This window comes from Bubalus kerabau, chromosome 19 (assembly GCF_029407905.1).
Source record: "Bubalus kerabau isolate K-KA32 ecotype Philippines breed swamp buffalo chromosome 19, PCC_UOA_SB_1v2, whole genome shotgun sequence".
NCBI lineage: Eukaryota > Metazoa > Chordata > Mammalia > Artiodactyla > Bovidae > Bubalus > Bubalus kerabau.
In genome coordinates, this window is record NC_073642.1 from 33,159,307 (window position 1) to 33,182,020 (window position 22,714).

Genomic DNA, 22,714 nt, shown 5'->3' on the forward strand with positions numbered 1-22,714 from the left:
AAGAATTGGTTGGCTCTTTCTACTTTTCATGAAGACTGAGGCCTCCAGGCACAATGGAGGTAATAAGTAATGCCCAATGCTTTAGAGACCCCTTGGGTGACCTTAGAAGTAAATGATGTCCCATTGTCACTTTGTAATGACCTGGGCAGACCAAATCTTGGAATGATTTCATGGAGCAGTTTTTTTACCACCTCCTCAGCCTTCTCAGTCCGGGTAGGAAAGCCTTCAATCCATCCTGTGAATGTATTTATCATGACTAATGGGTATTTATACCCTTGAGAAACTGGCATCTGGGTGAAGTCCATCTGCCAGTCCTCTCCTGGGTAGGCCCCACGCTGATGGACGGGCTGGGCCAGCTGGGGTCTTCAAGCTCCTTGGGAATTGTTTAATTGGCAAGTGGGACAAGAGGAGACCACTTGTCTTATAGTTGTTTGGAAGCCTGTTCCTCTGAAGGACCTTTCTAGTAATCTTTGGAGGGCCTTTTCTCCTACATGAGTGGTGGCATGTAAGGAGTTAACCAACTTCCATTGGAGGTTTCCAGGCATAAAAAGGAGTCCCTCCTTTTGGAACCACCCCATATGATCTTCTTGAAAGCCCTCACTCTTAGCTTTAAGAGTCTCACCTTCAGTATATGAAGGAGTTTCTGGCAAATTATCTGTGGAACTAAGGTGGCAACCCCTATTAGGTCATTGTTCTATAATGCTGCTCTCTTAGCTGCCTGATCAGCTGCTTGGTTCCCTCGTGCCACTTCCTTGCTCCCTTTTTGGTGTCCTTTACAGTGGGAGACTGAAACCTCAGTAGGCAGATGGACTGCCTCCAAGAGTCTAAGAATTTGATCACCATATTTGATTGGGGACCCTCAGGTGGTCAAGTGGCCCCTTTCTTTCCAGATAGCAGCATGTTCATGTAGCACCAGAAAGGCATACTTGGGAGTCAGTGTAAATGGCTACTCTTCTTCCTTTTCCCAGCTCTAAAGCTCGAGTCAGGGCTATGAGCTCAGCTAATTGGGCTGAAGTACCTGGTGGCAGAGGTTTAGCCTCTATGATCTCAAAATTGGAGACTACTGCATATCCAGCTCTTTTTTCCATCCAAGACAAAGCTGCTTCCATCAGTGTATCAGATTTCCTCAGGATTGGTCAGAAGATCTTCTCACAATCCCGCTCGGGCTTTTGTCCAGTGGTCCAAGGTTTCTAGACAAGAGTGAAAGGGGAGAGAGCCCTCGGGGGTAGGCAGGAGGGTGGCTGGGTTAAGAACCTCGCAAGGGGATATAGTGAGGCCTGGATTTTCCATCAGCATTACTTGATATCTGAGAATTCTTTGATCAGACATCCATAAATGGCCTTTCCCATTTAGGAGTTGTTTTACTTGGTGGCTGGTAAAAATAGTTTGCCCCCAAAGGAGAGTTTTAAAGCATCTTCTATCATGATTGCAATAGCTGCAAGATTTCGAAGGCAGGGGGGCCAGCCTCGTGTGGTTGGATAGAGCCTCTTGGATAAGTAAGCTACAGGCTGGGGCTCAGATCCCAACCTTTGAGTTAATACTCCCAAGGCTATTCCATCTCTTTCATGGACATAAAGTTGGAATGCTGTTTCTGGGTCTGGCAACCTCAAGGCAGGTGCCTGAGTTAAGGCTTGTTTTAGTGTAGCCTCTGCCTTCTTTTGAGGAGTTCCCGACATCAGTTTGATTGAATCTTATCATCCCTTTAAGCTTTCATATTCAGGGCTAGGCAATTAGACCACAGTTGGGTATCCAGATTCTACAATACCCAGTTAGCCCCAGGAAAGCTCACAATTGTTTTCAAATCGTGGGGGAGGGCAAGAGGAGGATTCCTTGTACCCAATCAGAAGACAGCCTCCTGGACCTGTGTGTAATCTGAACTCCCAGGTAAGTGACCTTTGTCTCGACCACCTGTGCCTTAACATGGGAGACTTTATATTCCCTTTCTGCCAAAAAGTTTAGAACCTGAATTGCATGTTGTTGGGCATTTTTCTCATCTGGAGAGCAGATTAGTAGGTCATCTACATATTGTAATATTTTCCCATTAGGTCCTAGGTCCAGATCTAGGAGATCCTGGCTAAGGGCCTGTCTAAACAGGTGGGGGCTATCTCTGAACCCCTGAGGTAATACTGTCCAAGTCATCTGTTGGTGTTTTTCTCCTGGGGCCTTCCACTCAAAGACAAAAAGATATTGGGATTCTTTAGCCAGTGGTATGCAAAAAAAATGCATCTTTGCGATCCAAGACTGTAAACCACTTGGCACTGGGTGGGATTTCTCCCAAGATTACATAGGGATTGGATACTGTGGGATGGAGGGGGACTACAGCTTCATTTATGATCCTGAGATCTTGAACCATTCACCAGGTTCTGTCCTTTTTCTTTACTGAGAGGATTGGGGTGTTACATGGCGAACTGGTGGGGACCAATAGCCCACAAAACAAAGAATTTATTTATTAAAGGCTGTAGTCCCTCCTGAGCCTCTCTTTTGAGGGGATATTGTTTCCGGTTAGGAAACCGAGTGGGATCTCAGAGGACAGTGATGACCGGTTCAACTTGGTGGGCTTGTCCAGGAGTTCCCTGGTCCCACACCTGGGGGTTAATTTTGTCTTCCCATAGTTTTTGGTCCCTCTCTATTGGAGAAGGTGTAATGGGGTCTTCAGTAGTAACCAGGAGCTGTAGAGCTCTAGGGGTTGAAAAGCTTAGGACCTAGGACCATCACAAGGATGGTCCCCAGTTTAGTGAGTGTATCTCTTCCCATTAAGGGAGTAGGACACTCAGGGACCACCAGAAACTGGTGGGAAAATATTTGTCCATCCCAGCAACAAAGAAGTGCTCAGGTGAATCTTTTAGTAGTTGTTTTTCCTGTAGCACGCAAAATGGTACAGGTTTGGGAGGAGAAGGCTCCAGAGTAGGAGATCAAGACAGAGTAGGTAGTCCCTGTGTGAACCAAGAAATTCTCGGACCTATCTGCCACATCCAGTTGCACCCTTGGCTCCAGCCCCGTGATGGTTATCTGTGGCAGGCGCGATGGCTGGAGTGGGCCACTTCAGTCCTGTTGAACCATCATAAGGGTAGGCTTGGCGCTTGACCTTGAGGCTCTTGGGTCCCAAGGGCAGAGTGCCGCCCAGTGTCCCAGTTGATGGCATTTGTAGCAAGCCATTTTAGGAGACTTGTCATGGTTTGGACACTCTTTGGCCCAATGACCTGCCTGTCTACAGATTAGGCATTTGCCTAGTGCCTTGTCCTTCAAGGACTTGGGGTTTGCCATAGGGCTTCTCTGGAGGGTGGCCAGCATCTAGGCATGCCTTGTCTCTTTCCTTCTCTGCCTCTCTTGGGCCTTGGCCTTCTTCTCCTGTTCTCTGTTATAAAAGGTGTTGGTGGCTATCTGGACCATCTCATCTAAAGAGGAAGCAGGGCACTGCTGCTGTAGCTGTTGTAACTTAATTCTGATATCCGATGCACATTGGGACAGGAATTTGTCCTTTAAAATCACCTGTCCCTGGTAAGAGTCTAAGTCCAGATTGGTTAACTTTTGGAGGGCCTCTTTTAGCTTTTCCAGAAAGGCAATGGGGTTCTCACTGGGCTCCTGAGTTATTGCTGAGACTGGGCATAGTCCCACAAGTAATAGGTTTCCTTCTGTTTCCATGGGTGGACTTTCTTAGGGGTGAGTCTTTCTGAAGCTTATCGTACCCAGTACTGTTGCAACCTGAGAGCCAGGCGTCCCCGGGTCAGGGTGCAGATCCCCAGGCAGGCTAAGGCATGACAGCCTCCAAGAGATCGAATCCCCAGGCAGGTCAAGGTGTGACAGCCTCCTGAGAATTGGGTCCCTGGGCAGGTCGAGACGTGACGACCTCCTGGGACCCCTGAACTGGCGAATCCCCAAGCAGGTTGAGGCGTGACAACCTTTCAAGGACCAGATCCCTAGGCAGGTCAAGACAGGTTGACCTCCTGGGACCCCTGGACTGGAGTTGGGCATCCCCAAGATCTCCAGCGTGACCATTGCTGGGTGGGATTAAGGGGTTGTAATCTTAACTCATTGCTGGTTTGTCCACCGTGGATGGAAATAGATATCATGATGTAAAGCAATCCAAGCCTGTGCCCTGAGACTGGGAAACAATGTAACAGTCATAAGCCTTATCTTCTTACTCTAAGGGATTGTAAAGCACTGATTTCTTTTCCTAGTCCTCCATAAGAGCAGGTTAGGGTGTCTCCAATGGTAAACATTTCGTTGTCATAGACCCACTTTAGTTAATAACAGGAGTGACAAAGGAGTGGGTTATCTGGCCCTGTTAGGGACATTAAGGTATTTTAATAGTAGGCTGGGTGGAGCAATGTTGCCTACAAGGGGGCAGGGTCCTGATTGTAGGAGTTGGTAATTGGCTTAAGAACAAATTTGTTTAGAGGCAACAGACCAAATGTTCCATAAAAGTGGAGTGAAGATTGATCCAGGGGTATATTTGTAACTTTAGGAGAAGGGTGGTAAGGGTTTGGGCCCAAACGGCCTGTGGGGCTAACTCCCAAAGTGGCACACATTATCCCTGGAAGCCCAATTGCCTTTGAAGGGATGCCAACTGATGGACTTCTAGCAGGCACCGTGTGCCTGTCGCCCGCCCTAGCGGGTTCACTGAGAGATGTTGATGTTGCACATGTTGTAGGAAACATGGAAAATGAAGGGCAGAGGGATTGGATATTATACAGTATTTCCCTCCCCAGGGCCAGCTGTTTTCTGGTTGTCCCTCCATAGGATTGTAGAGGTGACACTGTGGGCCCGGATGGGGCTGAGGAAAAGAGCGTGAAACTGGAGGGAAGGGGGCAGAGCACAACCTTTGAAAGAATGACATAGCACAAGGGCATAATGTAAACCGATTAAAATCAATTGGGTCCAAGATGACAAGTCAAATTCAAGTAAACCTTAATCCCCAATCTGTAGCCAAAAGACACACCCAGAGGTGGCAGGACAGCTCTAAGGCACTGTCAAAAGACAGAGGAGTGGGTGGTTCCCCAATGGCTGGTATGATCCTCCCACTCATTAGCATATGAATTCACCCCGCTAGCAAAACCTAGCCAGGCCACATTCCATGGCCCATACCCTGTAGAGTGGGCGCTTCTCTCTGAATCCTAACAAATCTACCTCTTACCTATAGCTTTGTCTCTCACTGAATTTCTGCAATGAGACATCAGAGCCTGAGCTTCATTAGAAGGTCCTGAAGCCGGGCATCCTGGGTTTTGGTCCGGCTCAAGTCCCAGGAGAGAGAGAGCTGAAGGACAGGAGGAAAAAGCAGTGGGAAAAACGTGCCAATGAATCCCCTTCATAGCCTGCCGGAAAATTTGCTAAATATCTGACTGGTGCTCACAGTTTTCATTGGCCTGATCCTTGGTACAAAGAAGAGTAAGGACAGAAGAACCCCACTGGCTTGGGTAACAGCTACTGGGACTCAGCAGATAGTGCCTTTGGGACATGCTGAGGAGTAGCCCCTTCAGAGTCCCGCGATTGTGCCCACTTCCGCCCGCCTGTTTGCGGGGGGGGGGGGGGGGGGGTGGTTCGAGGAAACAAGAAACGAGAAATTGTAAAAGAATTAAGATTTCTTTAGGCATATGTCCCTCCAGCCATAGGAGCAAGGATCTCCTACCTTAACCAGAGGTCTTCTGGAATCTGAGACTGAGCCTCGTGAGCTTTCTGCTGAGTTCGTTTTTCACTGTCCCGGTTTCCAGCACTATGGGCCTCTTGTCACTTTCCTTGCGCTGTGTTTTCTTGTTCCGCTGGGCTCCTGCTGTGCTTGGCCTCTTCCTTGCAGGCCGTTCTGAGGTTGTTACAGCCGGGTTAAATCCGAGTCACGGCACCATAGGTGTCAGGTGAGTGTATACTCCCCGGTTCTGTCTCATTGCAACAAAGATTTGGAGTGATGGACATTAAAGCCCTCAGCATGTCACAGCTCTTGGGTCTTGGACAGACCAGACCGTGTTATAGCTCTTAGACAAATCAGTGTTACAGCTCCGTGTTACAGCTCTATTTTATTTAGATAATAACAGGAAAATCCATCCTCGAGGCGTGAGGGCATGTCGACCCAAAAATGGGAAGAGAAGAGTGCCCCAGCGTACGGGGGAGAGCGAGAGAGAAAGTGCATGCCTGTGGGGGTGTGGGGGGGCGGGCAGTGGAGAGACCCCTAGCCCCTTTGGCTGCTCTTTTTATATGTTTTCTCTCCCCCTGGGCCTGCCCTATGTAAATTGGGCTGGCCAGGAGTGTTGTTTGTTCTACCTGAGGTCCTCACTCTGGTCCTCGGACCTTCCTTTGTTCTATTTTCGCAGGCTTTTCCCTTCCTTGTCTTTTAGCCACTGCCATTCTGGACTCCTGTTTCCTGTTCTAACCACCTAACATTGTCATATGTAGAGTTCATGAATGGTCATAAAAGTTTGCAGACTATACGATATTACTGTCTGTGTCTACTGTCCTACCTAGCCATGCACATCATAAGTATTCAGTAAATATTTGTGGAGTTGAATTGGCAATTGGGGTAGATGAAACTGATCAATAACTTTTGTCCACTACTTATACCCATTGTTTAATATATTATACATATATAATATATTATATATTATTTAATATATATATTTAATAATATAATATATATTTAATATATAGTTAATAATATAATATATATTTAATATATAATATATTATATATATGTTTATATATACATCAATAATCTTATAGCTATATGATGAGACCTATGAGAACTCAATTTAATTGGAAAGAACTAAGTTGTAATTAATATGTACAGATTTTGAAGACTGAAGGTGTTTCAGTGAAGGTGGGGTGGGGACTCATTGTAGAGTAGCTTGCATTTTGAGAGATATCCCAGGCTGTCTGAACTCAGAAACAGAATAGATTTAGATATCAAGAGATGCTTACCTTGCAATTCCACTCCTAGTTATATACCCAAGAGAATTAGAAATGGGTTCACATCTTTTCCCCAGATGTTCCTAGCAGCATTTATTTGTAAAAGCCAAAAAATAGAAACAAAACCAAATGTTTATCAATTGATGAATAAATAAGCAAAATGCAATGTAGTCATACAGTGGACTATTATTCATCAATGAAAAGGAATGGAGTATTGGTACATGCTATAAAATGGATGAATCTTTAAAATATTACACTAAAGGGAAAGAAGCTAGACACAAAAAGCCACATATGATTCCATTTATATGCAATGTCTAAAACAGGCAAAACCATAGAGACAGAAAGTTAATATATTAGTGTGCCAGTAACTGGGGGCTGCGGATGGAGAATGGCTGCTAGTGTGTATGGAGTTTCTTTGAGGGAATGATGAAAATGTTCTGTGATGGTTGCACAACATAACCATGATACTAAAATACCTTGTATACAAATATATTGGGCCAGCCTGAAAGTTGGTTCAGATTCTCCAGTAAGATGATACAGAAAAACCAGAATGAGCTTTTTTGGCAAACCCAATACTAAACCACTGAACTGTATACTGAAGGGGTGAATTTTATGGGATGTGAATTATACCTTTAAAGAGAGGGATATACCTAAACTTGAAGATTCTGGATTTTGGGATGGGGCTAGAACAAAGAAGTAGTAGTGAAAGTTGCTCAGTTGTGTCCAACTCTTTGCATGTGTCCAACTCTGTCCATGGAATTCTCCAGGCAAGACTACTGGAGTGGGTAGCCATTCCCTTCTCCAGGGGGTCTTCCCAACCCAGGGACTGAACTTGGTTCTCCTGCATTGCAGTCAGATTCTTTACTTTCTGAGCCACTAGGGTTATAAGGATATGATAATTCTCGTATTCTAGAGGGAAATGTAAGTGTCTAGGTGCAGATCAGGTGAGGATGGATAGGTTTCTGGCTATCATGTTTCTTATGAAGCAGGCAGTGAGGTGAATGGTTAGACTAGAAGGGTGTCGACAAGGGAGAACAGCATTTTAGGAACTTAAAGGAAGCTTCAGATTTTTTTCTTGATAGGGTCAAGGATGTGGTATGTGGTCATCCTGGTTTCAGTGTGAAGGTCAGCTTAGTTCAGAGGGGGAAGTATCATAGGGAGTCTGATAGCAATCAACAATGAAGTTACTGGAGAAGATAGGAGGAGACTAGACAGAAATATTAGAATTTGACTCTAAAACTATCCCCATATGATGAAAAATAGTTAAATCCTAGTGGAAAGGAACCAAGGGCAATGATTTGGAGAAGTTGGTACATATGAAGGTATTCATTTGAAGAAATGCTTGAGTACCTTTTATGTGCCAGGCACTATTAAATAAAACCATAGTTGTTTTCTTTATTTGAATTATTCTTTTAGAATAAGATCTTAGGAGTGAAATTGTTCATATTCAGAGTATGAGTATTTATAGTTCTTGATACAGTAGGCTGTTTTATTTCTCTAAAAGGTTGTACTAATTTTTGATGTCACTAATTTTTGATATACAAGTGTGTTGTCTTAACCACAATTTCACCAGCAAAAATTCTTGGCTAATTGGATAGGCATAAAATTATTCTTCTCTTTGATTATTGCTTCCATTATAGTGTTTCTGTATTATGGAATTGTCATCTGTGGGAGCATGAAGGAATTCAAAGCTTTTATATTTGCTCCCTCATCTGGTATAGCTTCCTTAAAGAATATGGATTTTTAAGGACCCTAGGAATCAAACGAGCCCCTAATCTGAATCAGCTCAAAACTACTGTTACTCAGTGGTGTTCTGCTTATTTCTTAAATGGTATTCACATTTAAACCAAATTTAGCTATAATTCTAATTCCCATTCAACTAACTTAATTCTCATAATTTGGTGTTTTAGGTATTAACCAACTTCATGTTGCATATGAGAAGATAGAGGCTAGTTCACTTGCCCAGGGTCACTTGACCTGTAAGTGAAAGAGACAGGATTTGAATGCAGCCACTTATTATTCTCAAAATCTGTGATCTCCTAGAGTCATTACTAAAATTTACTGGGGGCTAATAGAAACTGGAAATGAAATTTGAAAGGGAACTTGGCCAATCAAGCATTTACTTACATATGTATGTAATGAAGCAGTTAGCAGAAAAGGTTTTTTTCATTTTATTTGTTTATTGGTCCTCAAAGAGGCCCAGAGTAACTTTTGAAATAATAACTTCAAAATTGATAACAAGGTTAGTGAGATACTCAAAAGCATAGTACATGATAGCAAAGGAAGAGAGTTTTTTTCATTTTTAATCAGTATGATATGCTCACTAGACAGATTTAGGATCAGGAATATAAAATGAGATGCCATGTTCAAATGCTCAGCTTTAATCAGATAAAATACCCCAACATATAGATAAGGCAATTAAGGCTCAGAATTACATACCAAATACAGTGACACAGTGGACCCTAGAATGTCAGCCACCTGCTTCCTAGTACACTTTGCTAAATTGACTGAACTAAGTAGAAACAACAATCTCTGTGCTTGTTTTGTAATTTATAATTTTTATAATTTAATATGCTATCCTTAAAAGAGATCATTTCTTTGTGTATTTTAAAACAATAATAATAAAGATCCACACACCAAATTACTAAATATTTAGTGATAGGTTAGAATAAGACGTGATACTAAAGACCAGGTTGAACCCTAGTGTATCAGATAGTCTATCTGTAAGTTATACCCAAACAACATTTATCTGTATCCCAGATGAGTATTTGGAATTTTCAACAAAGCCCAGCCCTTTTCTTCTATCCCTAATCCTTTAAGTGAAACTAATACCCCTGCATCCCCCAAAATAGTATCCAGATACTCCACTTTCATTTCTTAGCCTCAAAATTTATCTTTCCTTTCTCATGCCATCTCCACACTTCCTTCATTCCTGTACTTCATAACTTTAATTCCTATTCTCTTAACACAAACCTTGCATTTTTATTGCCAGTGATACCACAATTACTTCAGCTCTTTGCAAAAGCAATATAGCTATTGTGTCAGCAATAATAATAGGTTCACAGTCTTGAGCCAAATTTCCACTGATAGGATTTTATTCTGAGAAAATACTTCAAATAAAGAAAATAGTGAAAGGGACAAAATGTTAATGGCACTGATATCTATACTGTTTTTAAAAACTGGAAACCTTCTAGATACCCAAAAATAGAATAATGGTTAAGCAAATTATTACCTATTCATTCAATAGGCTATTAGACATTAATTTTTCACAATAGCTTCTTTTAAAATATGTTAAAAGATGCTCTAAGAGTGTTTATGCCAAAATGAAAAAAAGGAGAAATCAAGAAAAAATAGAAAATTTTATGTGATTCATGTATTTCTGAAGCATTTGTATTTTCTGTGTCATAATAACTGACATTCATTGAGCATATACTGGTGTCAGGCACAATACTAAAGCAATATTACAGAAGTATTGAGTAATTAGTAAGAAACCTGCTTTAAAGTCAGATCCTAGCTCCATCACTTACTAGTATGTGATCTTAAAAAAGAAACTGGAGATAGTAACTATATCTACATTAAGTTATTTAATCTATATAAAGTGTCTGGCACATTGCATGCCCTCATTAAAGTGTTTTTGTTAGTAGACATTTTATAGACATTTTAATCTTCGCATCCTCACAACCTTTATGAGATGGTGTTATTTTCATTTACATAAGAGAAAATTGAAGCTCAGAATGGTTAAATACTTTAGTCAAATAACTTGCCAAGGTCACACAGCTAATATGCAGTAGATTTTTGATTGAGAGCCCATGCTATGACTTCTGCTCCTTGAGCTGAGGTTCTAGGTTGCTGCAGACTAATGCTTTTGCTGAGAACAACATGAGAGAACAAATTTTTTAAAAAGAATAATGAAAGCATTAGAGACCTACTGAGGCAGCCATCAAAATCATGAAGCCAAGGGAACTTCAAAGAAGCATGCTTATGTTCTATGCTTCTCTTTTCCTGTTCAAGAATTTGCTTAATGTATAGTACAGAACAAGAACCTGTGAAACTGAGCAGAGGATTTCTGCTATAAGCAGAGAAGCCAGTATTCTCATGGGGCTGAGTACATAAAAATTGGAGTTTAGTGATCCCCAGTGGCCAAGACTGAGGGATCAAGATCCTAGTAGGGAAGGGAAGCATCTAGAAGTGATTTTGCTGAAGAGCAGAAGCTAGCAAGCTAACCCCTAAAAAGAAAGAGTGAAATTTTTTTTCATCTCATGATGTTGACAAGCAAGCATTAAAATTCTGGTCCCTCCAAGGAAGAAAGGACCTGTAAAACAGCCCAGGCTCTCAAATAGTATTCCCTATGGGGTCGCACAGAGTCGAACACGACTGAAGCGACTTAGCAGCAGCAGCAGCAGCAACAGCAGCAGCAGAGGACTACACCCTCTATACATAATAGACTCGAGTACAAGAATAACTAGAAATAAGGAAGAATATTTCATAATTATGGAAGAGTCATCCTACCAGGGAAAATGTGAGAATATAAATCTGTATATATCTAATTCTAGTAATATAGCTTCAAAAAATATTTTTTCAAGTTCGCATGGGACTTTTAACAAAATAGATCTTATGATAGACCATAAAGCAAGTCTTAACAAATCTCATCCAGACTGTTATCTGAACATAGTTCGATTCAGTAAGAAATGGATTATAAAATAGTAGCTAGCAAACTCCCCCCAAAATACATTTCTGAATGACCCACTAGATCAAAAAATAAAGCACAATTAGAACATATTCGCAAGAGAATAGTAATGAAAATACAGTATATCAAAATACATGTGAATGTGCTATACTTGATGGGAAAAAAGCTATACTTGATGGGAAAATTTATAGCCCTATATGCCTATATTAAAAGAGAAAAAACTCAAAAACTAGTGATCTAAATATCATTTTCAGGAAATCCAGAAAAGAACAGCAAATTAAACCCAAAGTAAGTAGAAGAAGGGAATTATTTAAAAGTAGCAATTAATTAAACAGAAAACAAGTACACAATAGGAAATATCTGCAAAGCCAAGAGGTCGGTCTTTGGAAAGGTCAGTAAAATGTATAGACCTCTAGCAATACCAATCAGGAAAAGTATACACTCAATATTAAACTCTTGATCTTTTTCCTAATTCTACATCTCCAGTATTCCTATTTCTATAAATCTCATCTCCGTATATATCTACTGATAGCTCAGTTGGACATCTTGGTATCATTCTTGAGAGTTCTCACTACCACACATGCACACCATGCAGACCACTACAAAATTCTCTTAACTCTACCTCCTAAATATATCAAATCCACTCTATATGATACATCTTCACAGCCGTATCTTGTTTTAAGCCACCATCATGCTGTGGTAGACTGTTGCAGTGACTTCCCAACAGTAACTTCCTAGATTCATTGTTACTATTTGTCAGTCCATTCTTTACATAGAAGTTAGAATGATCCTTTAAAAAGCATAAATATCATATCATGCTGCTCCTTGGAATTCCTAGAAGCCTTGCTCTTACATTGGTGAAAACCCAAATGTTTAAGATAATCCCACATCTGTGCAGGATTGGCTTATCCTTGCTGCGCTCTCCTGATCACTTTACTCCAGCCCCCTCTAGCCTTCTTTCACTTCTGCCAAAGCACCAAGTTCTCACTCAAGTCCTAGTTCCTCAGTGTGGAATGTACCTACTTAACATTCAGTTCTCACTTTACTTCTTCAGAGTGGTCCTCTGTCTAAGTGACATCTCCCACTGCTTTTCTATAGCATTCTGTTCTTTTCCTTCCTAGCAGTTTTCACAATTTAAAATTATATATGCTTAATCTTTTACCTCACACCATCATTTTTGTGAAAGCAGAGACTGTTCACTGTTGTAGTCCTGGTGTCTTAACTAAGTGCCTGGTATATGTTACACATTTGGTAAATACAAGATGAATGAGAAAAGATAGCATGCCACCTTAGGTAAACTCTACAGGTCAGGAACCGTTTCATAGGTGTGCCCTGTACCCTAGGAGCATGGAGGGATTATTTATTTTCTCTGGTTTAATCCTTTATTTCTTCAGAATTACTCTCAGAGAAAGGCACCATGTAATCATTGTAATGCCTGGAGACAGTTTCTGATGATCAGCCTGTCCTCTCAGTGATGTATATTTTATGTGCTAAGCTAAACTGGCAGTTGTGGGCAGATTTCATTTAAGCCCCCACAGAGGAATACACCTGCCTGCATTTCTTAGGTCGGAGCTCTTGGAAACTGTTGGCAGAGTATTCTCAGTGGCAGTCTTGGCTAAACAACTTGTCTTCTTTTCTAGAATTCCTTTTTTTTTTTTTTTTTTTAACATTAGAGCCCTACAAAGGAAAGGTGGTCTGATTGCATTTGCTTACTGCAGAGATTGACAGCATTGTTTGTATAAAGGTTATTAGCTATTTTAGGCATGTAAATATGCCATATGCTACCACAGTAAGTATATGACATGCCTTTTAATCACAATAAAGCAAAAATGGCCACATTTCACAATACGAATGTCTTCATACATGTTTTATAAGATATACAGAGCTATTGTGATTTGCTATTACAAAGTATTCTACATTTTCTTAGCTTGTGTTTTTTCCTTCATCTTAAACCTAATTTTTAATTAAAAATTTAATTGTTTTAAGCTAATTTCCGTAAAATGAAATACTTAATTGTGTGTTTGATATAAAATTGTAAGTCCAACAATTGGTTTTTTCTTTTTTTAAAAATATATTTATTTTTAAGAAGTCCAACAATTTGTAAGAGCTTTTGGCCACTAGAATTTCTTGAAACACATGAAAAAAATGTTTACTAGCAATTTTAGGCATAAATTTCATTTCAAAAGAAAATGTTTTATATACCTGAAACTAACTCAACACTGTAAGTCAACTATACCTTAGTTTAAAAAAAAAAATGTTTCAGGGACTTTTATTTCTTAATGCATAGTAAATGAAGTATTCTTATTTATTTCTAAAGTCTTGGTACCATACTCAGAATTCTCCCATTAACTGAAAAAAGCATGATGAATGTTCCTTATGCATTTTGGCAGGTTCAGGGCAATGATGGGGAAAGGCAGTAAAACAAGAAGAATGAGAATTCTGAGTGCCTGGTTTCTCACATCATCATATTATTATTGCTATTATTAATTTTGCCTTTAACAAAATTATTCTTAATGCAATAATTTTTAAAAGCTTCATCTAGTTATTGATATTTGTGGATTTACTAGACATTAATAGCTGTTCTCAGGTCAATTGGGAGTTTATAAGTCATAAGGATGTATAAATGTCTGCTGACAGGTATGACTAAGTAAATTTGTGAATTTCATAATCCTCTGGTTGCTATTGCAGGTTCTTTCTTTGGTTTTTGAAATGTAAATCACTGACTCAAGAGCTAGTGAAAAAATATGAGGAATATTGAAATTCTTTCTGTAGTACTATAGCAGTGTGTAAATACGGTGCATTCTGGGTATAGAAGTGGTGAGGCGCCTTTAAGTGCAGGGAACTCTACCATATGTGAAAACAGTCTTCTCCGGCTAATTGCCAATTTAGAGACTATATTAAATAAATGTAGTAGAGTAGTTTTTATGTTTATTTCTTGAAAGGGGAAAGAGCAGCTTTATTTTGCCAGAAAGACAGTGTCAGCTCTAGCCATTAATTTCCTGGCAAAACAAACTACTTGCAGAATTCTAATTGGCCAATTTCTTCTCCCCCGTGTTTAATTAAAATCTTTCTCTAGCAATACATGATACTGAAGATAGTGTATAGATTCCTTTACTGTACCAAGAAAGACTTGGGTCAACTGTATCTTTCTAGCTGTCAGCCTTTACTAATTATTTATCTTCTCTTGTTCAGCAATCTTGTCTAGAAAGCATTCTCAATGGTAAAGAGTAGGGTAGATATACTGTTTACAGTCTTTATCTTCTATGTCTGTGTCACCATCCATAGAGTTGTATTCCATTCTGCAGAGTTTAATGTTTACGTGGCTAAGTAAAACCTTATCACATTAGAAATAACAACTCAATTTCTGTTTGTAGCTTAATTCGATCATGTAGTAAAAATAATTCTGGTGCCTAGGATTGGAATTGATCTCTGTTTGTACCTTACCTTAGAGTGATGCCCTGTAGATAAATATTGCGTTTCAGGGGTGCTAGATTGAAGACTAAGGATGAATTGGAATAACTGCATCCTTGTTTTTTGTTTTTTGTTTTTGTTTTTTTTTTACTCTCTTTTTTTTTTTAATTTTATTTTATTTTTAAACTTTAAATAGCTGTATTAGTTTTGCCAAATATCAAAATGAATCCACCACAGGTGTACATGTGTTCCCCATCCTGAACCCTCCTCCCTCCTCCCTCCCCATTCCATCCCTCTGGGTCGTCCCAGTGCACCAGCCCCAAGCATCCAGTATCGTGCATCGAACCTGGACTGGCAACTCGTTTCATACAAGATATTTTACATGTTTCAATGCCATTCTCCCAAATCTTCCCACCCTCTCCTTCTCTCACAGAGTCCATAAGACTGTTCTACACATCAGTGTCTCTTTTGCTGTCTCGTACACAGGGTTATTGTTGCCATCTTTCTAAATTCCATATATATGCGTTAGTATACTGTATTGGTGTTTTTCTTTCTGGCTTACTTCACTCTCTATAATAGGCTCCAGTTTCATCCACCTCATTAGAACTGATTCAAATGTATTCTTTTTAATGGCTGAGTAATACTCCATTGTGTATATGTACCACAGCTTTCTTATCCATTCATCTGCTGATGGACATCTAGGTTGCTTCCATGTCCTGGCTATTATAAACACTGCTGCAATGAACATTGGGGTACACGTGTCTCTTTCCCTTCTGGTTTCCTCAGTGTGTATGCCCAGCAGTGGGATTGCTGGATCATAAGGCAGTTCTATTTCCAGTTTTTTAAGGAATCTCCACACTGTTCTCCATAGTGGCTGTACTAGTTTGCATTCCCACCAACAGTGGAAGAGGGTTCCCTTTTCTCCACACCCTCTCCAGCATTTATTACTTGTAGACTTTTGGATCGCAGCCATTCTGACTGGTGTGTAATGGTACCTCATAGTGGTTTTGATTTGCATTTCTCTGATAATGAGTGATGTTGAGCATCTTTTCATGTGTTTGTTAGCCATCTGTATGTCTTCTTTGGAGAAATGTCTATTTAGTTCTTTGGCCCATTTTTTGATTGGGTCATTTATTTTTCTGGAGTTGAACTGTAGGAGTTGCTTGTATATTTTTGAGATTAGTTGTTTGTCAGTTGCTTCATTTGCTATTATCTTCTCCCATTCTGAAGGCTGTCTTTTCACCTTGCTAATAGTTTCCTTTGATGTGCAGAAGCTTTTAAGGTTAATTAGGTCCCATTTGTTTATTTTGCATCCTTGTTTTTAAACATTAGAAAATCTTTCACCAATGGTGAAACAGCAGTCATTTTTACATATCAAGAACAATATCCTGTTAGCTAACAATTGATCATCATCTAGTAGGAAGCTTGAGTTCAAAGATTTCAAATTCAGAACACTATTTTTCAAATAGGTTAAGTGTATTTAAGTTCAGTAGTGTGGCATTTTATGAACTGTTCTAGAAAGCAGTGAATACAGTGTAATGATTGAGCTTTTTTCCTCCTGAGTATTAAATTGGTAACTAAACTGTTCTCTTTTTTTTTCAAACTGTGCCCTCTTAGCAAGTAGGGAAGGCATGTTTAACCTGGTGGGTCCAACTCTTGCCTGGGTTACATGTTTTATCATTTCAATACTTAATAAATACACAGAATAAGAAATAAATTGTAGCTGTAGCTCTGAACTTACTTTGCTCTGACCTATAATAATCTGTTTACACTCTGCTCTCTGTCTTTCAAGCAAATCACATCACCCCAAACTTAGAACCTACTTTACTACAATTGTGTCAATAGTGTTGTCATGTTTGAGGAGCCTAGAAAGAAGGAAAAATTTAACTGGCATCGTGGGATCTCACTTGGTTTAACAGTTTCTCCTGCCTTACTTGGTAATGCATGTATAAAACTGGTGAATGGCATTTGCTCTCAAAAGGTTTTGAGGTTGATTACAACAGAAATACATTATAGGAAAGAACATAGATACTGTAATTTAAAGGGTTATAGGAGAGACTAGGAATTACTCTGATAACCTGTTAATTTCAAGACCTAAAGCATGTATTTAAATATGATACAGTCAAAAATAATCTTCCTAGTTCAAAAATTATCAGAATGGCTGCGATCCAAAAGTCTACAAGCAATAAATGCTGGAGAGGGTGTGGAGAAAAGGGAACCCTCTTACACTGTTGGTGGGAATGCAAACTAGTACAGCCACTATGGAGAACAGTGTGGAGATTCCTTAAAAAACTGGAAATAGACCTGCCTTATGATCCAGCAATCCCACTGCTGGGCATACACACTGAGGAAACCAGAAGAGAATGAGACACGTGTACCCCAATGTTCATCGCAGCACTGTTTATAATAGCCAGGACATGGAAGCAACCTAGATGCCCATCAGCAGATGAATGGATAAGAAAGCTGTGGTACATATACACAATGGAGTATTACTCAGCCATTAAAAAGAATACATTTGAATCAGTTCTAATGAGGTGGATGAAACTGGAGCCTATTATACAGAGTGAAGTAAGCCAGAAAGAAAAACACCAATACAGTATACTAATGCATATATATGGAATTTAGAAAGATGGCAACAATAACCCTGTGTACGAGACAGCAAAAGAGACACTGATGTATAGAACAGTCTTATGGACTCTGTGGGAGAGGGAGAGGGTGGGAAGATTTGGGAGAATGGCATTGAAACATGTAAAATATCTTGTATGAAACGAGTCACCAGTCCAGGTTCGATGCACGATACTGGATGCTTGGGGCTGGTGCACTGGGACGACCCAGAGGGATGGTGTGGGGAGGGAGGAGGGAAGAGGGTTCAGGATGGGGAACACATGTATACCTGTGGCAGATTCATTTCAATATTTGGCAAAACTAATACAATAAAGTTTAAAAATAAAATAAAATTTAAAAAAAACTAATAGAAAGCTCCATCATAAGTAATTATGTATATTGAGCATTAAATCTTATGATACTAATTTATTTCTTCTCCTTTCTTTAAAGGAGATTTTTATTATTTTTTATTATTTATTTCCTGGACATAGGCTATTTGATCTACAGGAATACCTCAGAGATGCTGCAGGTTTGGTTCTAGACCAGCACAATATTATGATAATTGCAACAAAGCAAGGCACACAGATTTTTCAGTTTCCCAGTGCATATAAAAGTTATGTTTATTCTGTATTGTAGTCTGTTGACTAAAGTGTGCAATAGTATTATCTAAAAAAATAATAATACCTTAATTTTAAAATATTGCTAAAAAATTCCAACTATCATATGAACCTTCAGCAAGTTATAATCTTTTTTGCAACAGTAACATCGGAGATCACAGATCACCATAACAGATACAATAATAATGGAAAAGCTTTAAATATTGTAAGAATTACCAGAATGTGACCCAGAGACACAAAATGAGCAAATGCTGTTGGGAAAATTGTTCGACACAAGGTCAAACCACCAATTTGTGTAAAAAAAAACATAGTATCTGCAAATTGCAATAAAACAAAGTATGCCTGTACTTAAAAGAGAAAAGAAGGTCAGGACTGCATTTTTTTAACTGAGCACTTGTTATCTATATGTTAGTCTTAATGGGCAAGTCAGCTGAATTTTATTCCCTCAAGGGATAAATTTGTAAGATGTTTCATGTGAGAACAAATAGAGGGTGCCAAAGAAAAGAATTCAACGTAGAGAAGACTTTAGTTTTTTTTAATATATTCTTTTTAGTTATACTTTTTGTGTTCTAGTTCATTTAAACATATCAAGATTCCTTTTTCTGATTCCCAAACTAGTTTAAAGGTGGTCATTCACTACCAAGTTTTATTGTTTATTCTAATAATAAAATAACATATCTTTACTGCAAGACATTCAGACTGAGCATACAGACAAGCATAATTTTTATGCTTTTAAACAGAGAATTAAAAAAAAAAATCACCCAAAGACAGGTGGGTCATCTCTTGAATGATTTTATACAAGGAATGATATGCATGATTAGATTTGTATTTTAGAAAGATCACTGGCAGCTGTATGGAAACAGATTGGAGGCAGGAACAACAGGCAGGAGGTTGTTAAGAGTATTCAGGCCAAGAAAAATAAAGGCTTTCACCAAGACAGTAATCGTGGGATCATAGACAGGATCAACTAGGCTTTGGTAAAGGCAAGGGAAATGCTGGAAAGGACACCCAGGTTTTTGGGCTGGGTGACGAGTAGAGCACCCTCAACTGACATAGAAAACATAGGAGACGGAATAGACTTTGAGGAAAAGATAATGGATTCGGTTTTATATGTATAAAGTGTGAGTTGCCTCTGGCACACCAAAGGAAGATAATCTTCTTTGCCATATAAGATACAGGCCTGAAATTTTAGAGTTGGTTGTAGCTGTTATCAGTATAAGGGGTTATTAAAACACTGGTACTGAAAGAGATCACTAGGAAAACATACAGAGTGAGAGAGAGAGAAAGGGGCCAATGTCTGAAGAAATGGCTAAAGAGATGGGGAAATAAAACAAGAGAGGTAGACAGGACAGTGGAAGAAGAGTCATTTACAATATCAAATGCCAGTTAGCAACAAAATAGATGGACAGTTAAAAAGTGTTCATTGAAATTAGCAATTAGAGATGACTGGATATCAGAGAATAGTCAGTAGAGTAAGTTAGGGATAGAAACCAGATTACTGTGTATTTCAGATTGAGTGGGTAGTGGCAGTGGCTAGAATAATCTTTGTAGTTTGGTTATGAAGAAAAGGTAAATGAATGGGCAGTTGCTTAGAAGGGAAGATAGGAATTAATGAAGGGTTCTATTATGAGTTTTTTTTTTTTTTCCTTAGGAATAGAGTATATTCATATCTGATGGAAAAAAGAACAGTCATTATTGTAAAAGAGGTTAAAATGATGGTAAGAGAACTGAAATACTTGAAGAAGCTAGAAGGATATCCAGAGCATGATGTCTTCCATGGAGAAGACACTTACATAGAAAATTTACAACTCAAAGTGGTGCCACGTGTTAGATGAATAAAAAGAGAAGGCTGGGAGTTCCAGAGGAGTTGAGAAAAGTTTGATAGTTTGACTCAAATGCTGAACTTATTGCATACCCTCCATTTAGTTTTCTACTTTTTAAATCAGTGCATCATTTAGAAGTGTGTAGTATAAGCCTTCCAGAGAAGGCAATGGCACCCCCACTCCAGTACTCTTGCCTGGAAAATCCCATGGACGGAGGAGCCTGGTGGGCTGTAGTCCATGGGGTCGCTAAGAGTCGGACACGACTGAGCGACTTCACTTTCACTTTTCACTTTCATGCATTGGAGAAGGAAATGGCAACCCACTCCAGTGTTCTTGCCTGGAGAATCCCAGGGACAGGGAGCCTGGTGGGCTGCCATCTCTGGGATCGCACAGAGCCGGACACGACTGAAGTGACTTAGGAGCAGCAGCAGCAGCAGTATAAGCCTTCAGTTCTATTGCTAATGAGAATCTCTAGTTGTGTATAAGATTTCCCTGGTTCAGTCTGATAGTAGTTGACCTTCACTGTCTTCAGGCATTTAATCTGTCCGTGTTTCTGTGTTAGCTCCATAAAATCAATTTCATGGCACCATTTCTCTTGCAAAGCACAGCCAATGCAAGAATTTCTCAGATTACAGTAATTACTAAGCTTTCCTTCTCATTATTACTTCATATCCTGTCTCAGAAATTCCCCAGAATCATTAAATAAATACATTTTATCTTTGCATAATTCATGTTGCAGATTATCTGTAGATAATCTTGATTCTGGCTTTTACACAGTATGCAGAATCTTAGTTCCCCGACCAGGGATCAAACCATGGCCCATGCAGTGGAAGCGGAGTCAACCACTGGACCGCCAGAGAAGTCCTTGATTATTGTTCTAATCTGTGCAATAAAGGACAACACAGTAAGAATATGAGGTTGTAAGAGTAAAAGAGCAACCATTGATATGAAATGATTGTATAGGCAAAGTGTTAGTGTTTGGCTTTTTAAACAGAAGACCTGCATAGTATGAGTAATACTAGAAATCTTGAGTGTGAGAAAAATCTCACTCTGGTTTTACATTTATCTCCTAAACTTTGACACTATAGAGGCTTTTCAGTGCCTTAAAATATACAGTTCTATGAATTAATTGTCCAGTTAGTTCTTTGAGGTTAGGAAGTACTTTTATGTTTGTTCATGAAGTCTGGTATGCTTTAGGCCTAACAGTGCTTTCATATATTCATCTTTATTCCAAATGGATATATCAAAATAGTCACCACTGACTTGACTAATTTTTTTGTCTAAGAAATACACTTCTCATCTTCCTAGTCTAAACATTTGATGGTAAATACTCTCCAAATCCAAGTGAGTTAGGCATCTTTCATGAGGAGCTGTGATATGCTAATATGTTAAGCATTGAGAGATATCTTTTGCTGCTCTCATGAGCACACAGATGTGGCCAGCTATACACTGTAAATATTGATGTGATTTAAAATTCATATTTTGAGTAAAAAGCTACAAGTTGGTTATCTACTTAAGTTGATGCATAACATTAGAATACTTTGGTTGAAAGAGTAAAGTTCAACAGAGATGCAGCGAAAGAGGTAAATGAAAGGAATGTGGACAAGTAAAAATAGAGGTTTCTAGAATTTTTAGAGCTGAAAGGAATCTAAACAGTCATTAGGTAAGCCTTGGAATAACTTGCATGTGTTTGTGCTCAATTGCTCCAGTCATGTCCCCATGGACTGTAGCCTGCCAGGCTCCTCAGTCCGTGAGATTCTCCAGGCAAGAATACTGGATTGGGTTGACATGCCCTTTTCCAGGGGATCTTCCTGACCCAGGGATCAAACCTGCGTCTCCTGCACTGCAAGTAGATTCTTCACCGACTGAGCCACCATGGAATAACTGAGGGGATGTAATTTAGGAAAGGGAGCACACTTGTTCTATATATCCCTCAAAGAGTAGAATGAAAATCTAAGGATGGACACTTCTTGGGGACAAGTTTGGAGTTCATTATTAAGAAAAATTTTCTAGTGGTCAGACTATTCAGAAATGGGAGTAGACATCCCTAAGAGAGATACTCAGTTTGGGAGCCAAACCTTGGATGTGTGGTTGGATCCAGTGACCTTTATGAGATTTTCTAATCCTTGAATTCTTACCTAAACCAGTGACCAATGTTTCTCTTTTCTTTTCACTTTTTTAAACTGCAGTATATACAGTAAGTGCACAAATCTTAAATGTACAAGTCGGTGAATGTTTATGTATATGTGCACCTGTGAATATTTCCAGCACTTCAGGAGGCTCTTTAGTCAGTACCCTCTCTCCCCCTGTTATAGATAACCACTATTCTGATTTCTGCCACCAGAGAATAGTTTTCCCTATACTTAAACATTACATAAATAGATTCACAGAATATTTACTTTTGTGGGTCTGGCTTCTTTTGCTCATCATTATATCTATGAGGTTCATCCATGCTACACGTAGCAGTAGTTCAGTCTGTGTAGTATTCCACTGATGTCACCGTAGGAATATATTAGAATGTAACCAAGCCACTGTTGATGGACATGTTGATGTCCAATCCACTGTTGATGGATTGGTTGCACTTTGAGATTGTTAATAATGGTGCTGTGAACAGTCTTTATGTGTCTTTGGGTAGACATCTGCACTCATCTTCAAGATATGTTACTAGGAATGGATTG

General features: G+C 39.4%; 1 protein-coding gene across 7 annotated transcripts in view; it reads left to right on the forward strand.

The window, feature by feature from the left end:
* The window catches only part of HMG20A (high mobility group 20A), a 78,470-nt gene that overhangs the window by 7,258 nt on the left and 48,498 nt on the right, over nt 1-22,714 (forward strand). The window contains exon 1 of one of the 7 annotated variants that reach the window (XM_055555624.1): nt 19,889-19,931. The exons of the other annotated variants lie outside the window; for them this stretch is intronic. The gene's annotated coding sequence lies outside the window, so the exon portion shown is untranslated. Of the gene's footprint in view, nt 1-19,888; nt 19,932-22,714 lie in introns of those variants that run through there. 7 annotated transcript variants of the gene reach the window in all.